Raw genomic sequence first — 8,202 nt, forward strand, 5'->3', positions numbered from 1 at the left:
CCCTGTTGCTGCCCTCTCTCTGTCATGGGGTGTGGGACTTCAGCACACACCACCAGGCTCATCAGCGGGGTCAGAACCCTGGGACCTTCCACATTAAAAGCATGAGCCTCGCCTACTCCAGTGGATAACTCTAAGTGGCAGAGGTAGTAGGCTGTTGTCCTCCAGGGGTCAGTGGCATGGACTCCCCAGCATAAATGATCTGGGGGAGGAAGAGTTGAGGTTCCTATTTAAAATGGAACATAGTGGTGGTGAAGGATGCCAGATCGCAAACTCTGTGGGGACTGGCATACGGGCAACACCTTGCAAGAAACCCCCGCCCCCCAGGAGCAAAGCATGCTGTCCTGGAGGGACCCCAGCTAGGGATGAGGGGGGGAGTTCATGGGATTGATCCCAAGCGTTTACAAATCAGGTGGCTGGCCTCAAAAAATATTGTGACATCCATTTACAAAATAAGATTATTGGGATGCTCTGTCTTTTGCCTACTGGTCTCTGAGCCTTTAGCTCATACTCCAGTCATGTCTCCAAGCTTTACTCCTCAGCCAGGAGAGCTGGAAATGTATGTTTTTATTTGGTTAAAGGAAAACTGCCATTCTACTGTAAATCACAGCAAAGCATTGAGTTGGTGCAGTCTCCCCCAGTGCAGGCTCCACAATCAAGCCTCCGTCTCTCTCTGCTGAGGCTGCCCGTGAGGTGGGGTGGTGTGACACGGAGTGGCCTGGAAGCTCATTTCCCCACCTGCCGTTCAGATTCATGTGTGTGTGCCATGCACGTCCCAAATGGCTGCGAACTTTGCTTCACCCCAGAACTGGCTGCATTTCAGCTCCAGGGGCAGTGTGCTGCTGGTGCACAAAGGGCTCTGAACACCCGTCCTTTGTGTCACCCCCATCAACTGCTAAGGGAGGGCGAATGGGAAGAGAAGCATCAAATTGCGAGATGCCCTTGCTGCCACTAGGTGGTGCTATTCGCTGGTTTTAGGGGGTGACAGTGGGTGCCTTTCCATTCAACAGGTGGATTTAAACGCCAATCAATTATTACTGCTGCTTTATCCCCTGTCTAAGAAGGGCCCAGGAGAGCGGTGTGGGGGGAGGGAGGGTGAATGAGCCTTTCACTTCTGCAGCCCGGGGTTCAACTGTGGATCTAAGCTGCTAGGGCAAATTGCACCATTTATCTCAATGCCCCAGCCGCTTGGTGCATGTTTCCCTGTATTGAACCCCCCCCACACCCCCCGTGGTGTGATAGGCAGCCGCTACTCAAGAGTGGCCCCGCCTGGACTGGTAGAGGGGGCTGCAGTACAGGATTGTGGTGGAGCGGTGGTGCCACATGTGAAGGGTGTGGGTGCCGGGGGAGGGGGGAGATCGCGCCCCCCCCCCCCCCCGCCAACGCTCAGCAGAGGCCAAAGTCAGCTGGAGAGAATGCTGGGCTCTAGTCCCTTTCCATCTGCTTCGGTGGCGGGCGTAGGGCCACCCTGTGGCCCAGCATAGGGTGAGGAGCCAGTGGGGTGGAGGGGAATGAGTGGGTCAGTGACCTTCCACCAGAGCCTCTTGAGCCAGGTTCCCACATCACTTGTTGTGAGTGTTGCTGAGTGCTGGGTTGTTTTTTTTTTTACACTGTGAGTGCATTCCACCCTCGAGGTGGCTGCATTTCAGCACCATGTGAAACAATCCCAGCGCAACGTTACTGTGTGCTGTTCGACAGCCGCCACGCTCCACCCTAGAAGCAGCAGCATTTCAGTGCCAGATGGAGCAATTGTAACCCACGGGGGAACGTGTGTTACAGATCCCCTCCCTCCCCCCCCCATGCTGAGCCACAGCGGATATCCGTAATTACAACTCCCCCTTTCAAGCTGTGGCTCTTCAGCTCATGCCTTCAGCCCTGGAGGTCACCAGTTTGATCCCCGGTGCAGCAGCCAATTCCTTGGCCATGTGGTGTTTGTGGTGCACTTTGGGGCCCTGCCAGCTTTAGATGACTGTCTCCAGGTGGGATATTATTATTATTATTAGCTACATGACTCTGCACTGAGCCCACACACAAAAATAACCCTCCGAGCAGAGCATGGAAGAGGCAATCGCACCTCAGCCACGCACTAAGTGGCTGCAATTACTCGGCCTGCATTGATCACGCTGATGGAGCAGCCAAGTGTTGTTCTCCCCCCCCCCCCCCCCCACACACACACCTTCCTTGCCACCATCTGCCTACACCGTGACTCAGCGCCAAGTGGTGATGTCATCCTAGTCCCCAACTGCTTCGCCCACTGGTGCTGCCAGGGTGGAGACTGGGAGGGTGATGTTATTCTAACGCACTGTGACTGGTGACTCATTCTTACTGCATGGAGCTGGGGCAGGTGGGAGACGTGTCCCTCCCCATGGAAAGGTGACTGGGTCACATGGTCAGTGGGAATCTGGCTGCAGCGCCGAATTGGTTAGGGGCAGAGCAACTGTTCAGTTTCCCATGGTAAAAGGAGTTTAGGAAAGTGTGTAAAAAATCTCACCCCAGCTTGCCCCAGTCTCTGCCATGTTCTCTTGCTGCCAGTCTCCCACAGAGCTTGGACACAGCTCCTCAAAGCTCTCGCCACACCTGACTTCCATTGATTTTAGTGGAAATTAGATGTCTCGTTACCTTTGAGGATCTGGATCATACAGACTGCACCTCAAAAATACCTCAAAACCGTGGCAGCGCACCTTGGTGCCCAGCTCCGCCAACTCAGGCTAAAAGGAGCAGTCTAGCGATTTGGGCTAGGGCTGGAGACTGGGTTTCACGACCCTCTCCTGTTGCCAGGTTTCAGAGCCCAGGATCCAGCCTGAGTCTAGATGTCTATGCTGGTATTTTTAGCCCACAGCGTGAGCCCCGCAAGCTCGAGTGAGTTGACCCAGGCTCTGAGACTTGCTGCTAAGGGTGGTTTTTTGCTGTGTAGACATGCCCCTAAGGCCTTGTCTACGCACAAAATTTGCCCTGCTTTAACTAGCCCGGTATAGTGAAACCAGTACAGCCTCACTAGTGTGAACACAGCTATAGTGATAGAAAGGTACTTTATGTTGGTATAGCTGTAGGGTAGGAAGCTGTACTACTATAAGGCACCTTTTCCTTGTATAACTGCGTCCACATTATGTACTCGTATAAGTATGTTGATTTAAAAAAAATCACATCCCTAACCAGCTTAGTTATACTGGGACAACAACTGTGTGTAGAACAGGCATAAAGAGACAGGACTGACAAAGAGCAAGAGGGGAAACTGAGGCACAGAGCATGGGGTGACTTGCCCAAGGTGCAGGGTAAAAAGGTTCCATTTCCTGAGTGCTAGCAATCTATAAGGTTTTCTTTTTTCTTTCTTTTTTTTTTTTTTGGAACCCTTTTGTGGCATTTGCTCCCTTCTTTGTGCTTTTAGGTTTGAACAAGCCACTTAAATCAATGGGAGTCAGGCGCTTAAAAACCTTGGAGGGCCTGGGTCTTGAGTGTGTCGAAGTGTCGTTGAAAATCAATGAGCTTTAGACTTCTAAATCCTAATGTGGCTTCTGAAAAAGGGAGATAGACTCTTAAGTCACTTGTGCGCTTTTAGAAAGACCATCTCATCTCGATTGAAATCAACCCAAATGAGGGAGAATTCCAAACTGCTCTGATGGTTAATGACCCACACAGTTTAAAGACGTGCACCTTGTTTCCGCTCTGATTTCTTCTTACTTCATCCTCCACCTGTTGAATCTTGTCCTGCCTTTGTCTGCTAGATTAAAAAGCCCGCTAGCCTCAGGTACCTCCTGGCTAATCACCACCATGCTTCAAGTTTATAACTAAGTCTGATGGATTTTGGTTCTAAAAACATATTCCATGGAAGACACCTTCAGTCACTGAAAGTTTTTTGGGATTGAGTTAAAGCTCAAAGAGGAAATCCCAAATCTTTAATTCAAATGCAATGAAATCAAAAGGGTGGGAAATTCAAAACCAATAAAAAATCATTTAGATTGCAGAACTCATTGCTACAGGAAGTTGACAAAGGCCAAAAACATACCAACATTCAGAAAGCGATTGGACATTGATATGGATTTCAATATCCAGAGATGACATAATTATAACAACTTTGAAAGGGCTGTAAGAGACAGAATACTGGACTAGAAGGACCTTGGGTCTGATCCAGTCTGGCAATTCTTATGTTCAAATCCCAAAGCTGGATCCCTAGATGGAGGCCACACTGAATGGACAGCTAGATTGACTGGATCAGTCAACAAGTCTTTGAATCGCTCCCGTCCCAAAGTGAAGGCAAGAAGAGGCAGGAAACAATCAAGACATGACGCCAAGTTTCTTAAGTAATAATACTTTAATAAAATTAAGTTCTTAATGTAATTTAGCACATTTAATACATTAACCCTTTCCCTTCTTTGTTTTCTACAAGTTGTGCAACATCATTATTTTAATTTTTTATTTTATTTTAATTTTTTTTCTTCTTCTCCCCTTTACTATATGCCTCAAAACTCAGACATCGAGCCTAACTCTACTTTTCTATGTTCGGTTATATCTCTCGCAGGCCTTTCTTTATTTATTTTTGCGAGATGCCGGAGAGATGAAAATAGCTGGATGGAACATGTGATCTGTTTCTGCTAGTAACAATCCCAATTACAGGTTTCCTATGATAAGAACAAAATAAAACAAGGAATGGACTTTCAACAGAGTGGCCACACAACTGGGAAATCAAGGCTAACGCTGGGGAATTCTGTGGCTGGCTGGTTTATCAAGAGAGAGATTTTGTTTTAGACCGAGTGATAGGAACGTACAACGGTGCCCAGATAAGAAGGAAAACGAAGCACGCGCACAAGCTCGCACAGCATGTGCAATCTCAGACAAGAGGATAGTAATTTTGTTGTTAAGCAAAATACACAAAGGGCTGAAGGGACATTTGTAATTTACTTTGAACGCACTGAGCCAGATTCGTTAGTTGTGTAAATCTGCATCGCTCCACTGAAGTTAGTGGACCCAATTTACACCAGTTGAGGATCTGACCCATTGATCATTTTGATTCTTCTTCTTTCTCATATCTCACCAATTCTGCATCGCTGGGTCCCCGTGGAGCACGCTGACGTCCATGATTGGGATTCCAGTCTGTTGCTCCAGTGAACTGTGGAGCAGCTCCACTGAATTCATTGGAATGAATGTGATTTCCAGACAGACAAATGAGAGAAGAATCTCCCATGTTGACTTCAGTTTGACTCCAGTGTAACTTCAGTGGAGCTATGACAGAGGTGAGATCAGAATCTGGCTCAGCTGGAGGACAGTGTGAACAGAGGAATGGCATTTGCTGAGATTGAGGTGAAAACAGCAGTGTCATTTTAGCAGCCACCACTGTCCAAAACTCAGCCTCATAACCCTGACGCCCTTCACGTTTGCTTAACATCCTTTCTAATCTAGGAGCAAATCCTGTAGGCAAAACAGGATCTGGCCCCGAATATTTGTATTTTGAGAAGCAGGTCAGTTGTAATTATGAAAAAAAAAAAAAAGTGCTGATTACCTTACAGAATAGCAAAGCAGTTTGCAAGAACCAGACCTTCTACCGCCTGCTCCAGAGAGCTGCGGAAGGAACCAATTTAAGCAGAGATCCAAGGAGTTAGAGAGAGTTGATGGGTGTTGCTGCTACATTTCTTTGCAAGTTGTTTCAAAACAATCTTGGAAAATCATAACAAGACTGAAAAACAAATTCTGCCGTTAGCTGCCAGGCTAAATCTGGTGTCGCTCCAATAGTGGCTCCAAATTTTATCCCAGTATAACTCCATTGACACATGTGGAGTAACTCCACTAGAGTGACTCTGGATTTACTCCACTGACATCAGTAGAGTGATTCCAGATTCCACTGGTGTAACTCAACTGAAGTTAATAGATTAAAAATCTGGAGTCTCTCTATCTCCATTGACTTTAATGGAGTCACCCCAGCATAGAATCTGGAGTCACTCCAGTGAGGTGATTCTAGATTGACTCCAATGGAGCGACACTGGAATTCCACCAGAGAAAGCAGAATCTGGCCTTCAGCTTCTACAGTATGTGAAAAATAGTAATAAAAATACAAATCCCTCCCTAAAATCCTAGAAACGACTTTTTGACTAGTTAACCTTTCCTGGTCCACTCCTATCACTGAAGCCAATGGGAATTTTGCCATGGACTTAACAGAGGTAGGATGGGGCCAGTGTAAAAGTTAATATAAAGTGCATCTGATCTCCAGTCCAGGGCATCACTGCATAACTTCAATCACTGACAGTTCAAGTATTAAAAACAAAAATGAGGTAAAATAAAAATGAACGAGCAAACAGTCTGCTTCTTGACCCCTGCTGGGAAGGACTAGACCTTGACTCTACCCACCACAAACTCCAACGGGCCAGCACACAAACCATCACCCTCTGCTTTCAAAAAGCTGCCACTGTTTTAATTTTGTTGCAAGTTGGGCTATGGTGGTTAGGGCTCCGTTTCTGCTCTCCTGATTACAGAGAGAAGAAATCAGGCCCAATGGAGTTACTCCTGATTTACACCTGTGAAAGAGAGCAGAATCAGTCCTTATGGAGCTACTCCTAATTTGCAGTGCAGTAAGCAGGAGCATAACAAGAACCAATTGTCTTCACTTCCGTCCTAAACTGCCAAATGGCATTACTGTGCGCTGTTAAACAGCTGCTACATCCCACCCCAGAAGCAGCTGCATTTCCAGCAGTTGGGGTGAGGGATGCAGCGACTGCACTGCCTGTGGAAATGCTTTGGGATTCTGCGGGTGCTACTGAACTGTAGGACGTTATTGTGGACGAATCACAGTACAAAGTATTAAAAACTAAAACCAAAGGCAACACCTACTTCTCTGAGGCATCTCTTTTGCGGTAGTTAATTTCTTCTCATAGCACCTATATATTTTAAAAACTATGTTATTTATTTTATAATAATATCATATAAATGGGAGATTTTGGTGCAATCACCACTGCGCTGGGACACAGGGCTCACCCTACTCTGAATGATGACTAGGGTGTAGCATGACAATACTCAAGGTTGCTGGGCAACCTTTGTCTCATCTACAGCTGTCCAATGTACTCTCTGGGATGTGTTTCCTACTGTAAAACCTGCCTTGAGTGAATGCCCAGGACACCAGATAAGATTCTATCGGCAGAACTCAAAGCTCTCGTCCTTGATCCATAGCTCACTGAAGTCACATTGATTTCAATGGCTTTTTTGGATCAGACCATTAAATCTGAACACTGTTCTGCCAGGTAGGGAGACACTGGCCACACTCCCTACTAAAGCCAGGAAAAGAACCCAGGAGTCCTGCCTCCCTTTTTACATAGGGGAAAGGCAAGCAGGTGGAGCATGAGGCTGACCCGTCCCCGAGATCACAGTATCTCAGCCGCAGAGCTGGGAATAGTTCCCTCTTACACTCTGGATTCATAGATTAGCCATAAAAATAAAATAGGTATGTGGTTCGTTCACTTCCATCCCTGCCCCTTAGTGGTACTCTGCGCTCCCTCGGCCCCCTCCATTCGAGCATCTCAAATTGCTTTAGCCCCTGTTTACAGGGAGAGGAAGCTTGAGGCACAGAGCCAGGGGATGTGCAAGGTCTTGCACTGAATCCAGAGGCAGGGTCAGAATAGAATCCCAGAGTCCTTGCGTGGGACCTGTGCTCTAACCACTAGACCACGCTCACTTCAAGAGCTGGGAACAGAACCCAGGAGTTCTGATGTCCAGTGCCCTGTTCTAACCCCGAGATAACACTGTTTCTCCCAAAGGTTGGAATAGAACCTAGAAATCCTGATTCCCTGTACCAGCCCCTAGATCATACTGCCCTTCCACAGCCCGGCATAAGAACACATAAGTCTCCTTCTTTAGCCTCTAGATCATGTTGTCTCCTCTAAAGTTGGGTATCGAACCCATGAATCCTGACAGCCAGTGCCCCCTTCTCTAACCAGTAGACCCCACTCCCAGGCCGGAGCCAGGAATGGAACCCAGGACTCCTGACTCCCAGTCCCTCTCTCTAATCAACAGATAACACTGCAGTCTTTCCTTTTCTACCTAGGAACCCGAGCATAAATATTAACCTTCCCACAGAGGACCTGAACTGACAGCTCTGATGTCAGCTGGCATAGGTGGATGCACAAGAGAATGGAGCAACCAGCTCCTCCCTCCATCCCAGCAAGTCCAAAAGGCTTTCCCCAAACATGACACCTCTGCGCCCTCCAGCGCTTGAGCCCTGCAGAA

The sequence above is a fragment of the Chelonia mydas genome, chromosome 24, assembly GCF_015237465.2.
Source record: "Chelonia mydas isolate rCheMyd1 chromosome 24, rCheMyd1.pri.v2, whole genome shotgun sequence".
In the NCBI taxonomy this organism is placed as follows: Eukaryota; Metazoa; Chordata; order Testudines; family Cheloniidae; genus Chelonia; species Chelonia mydas.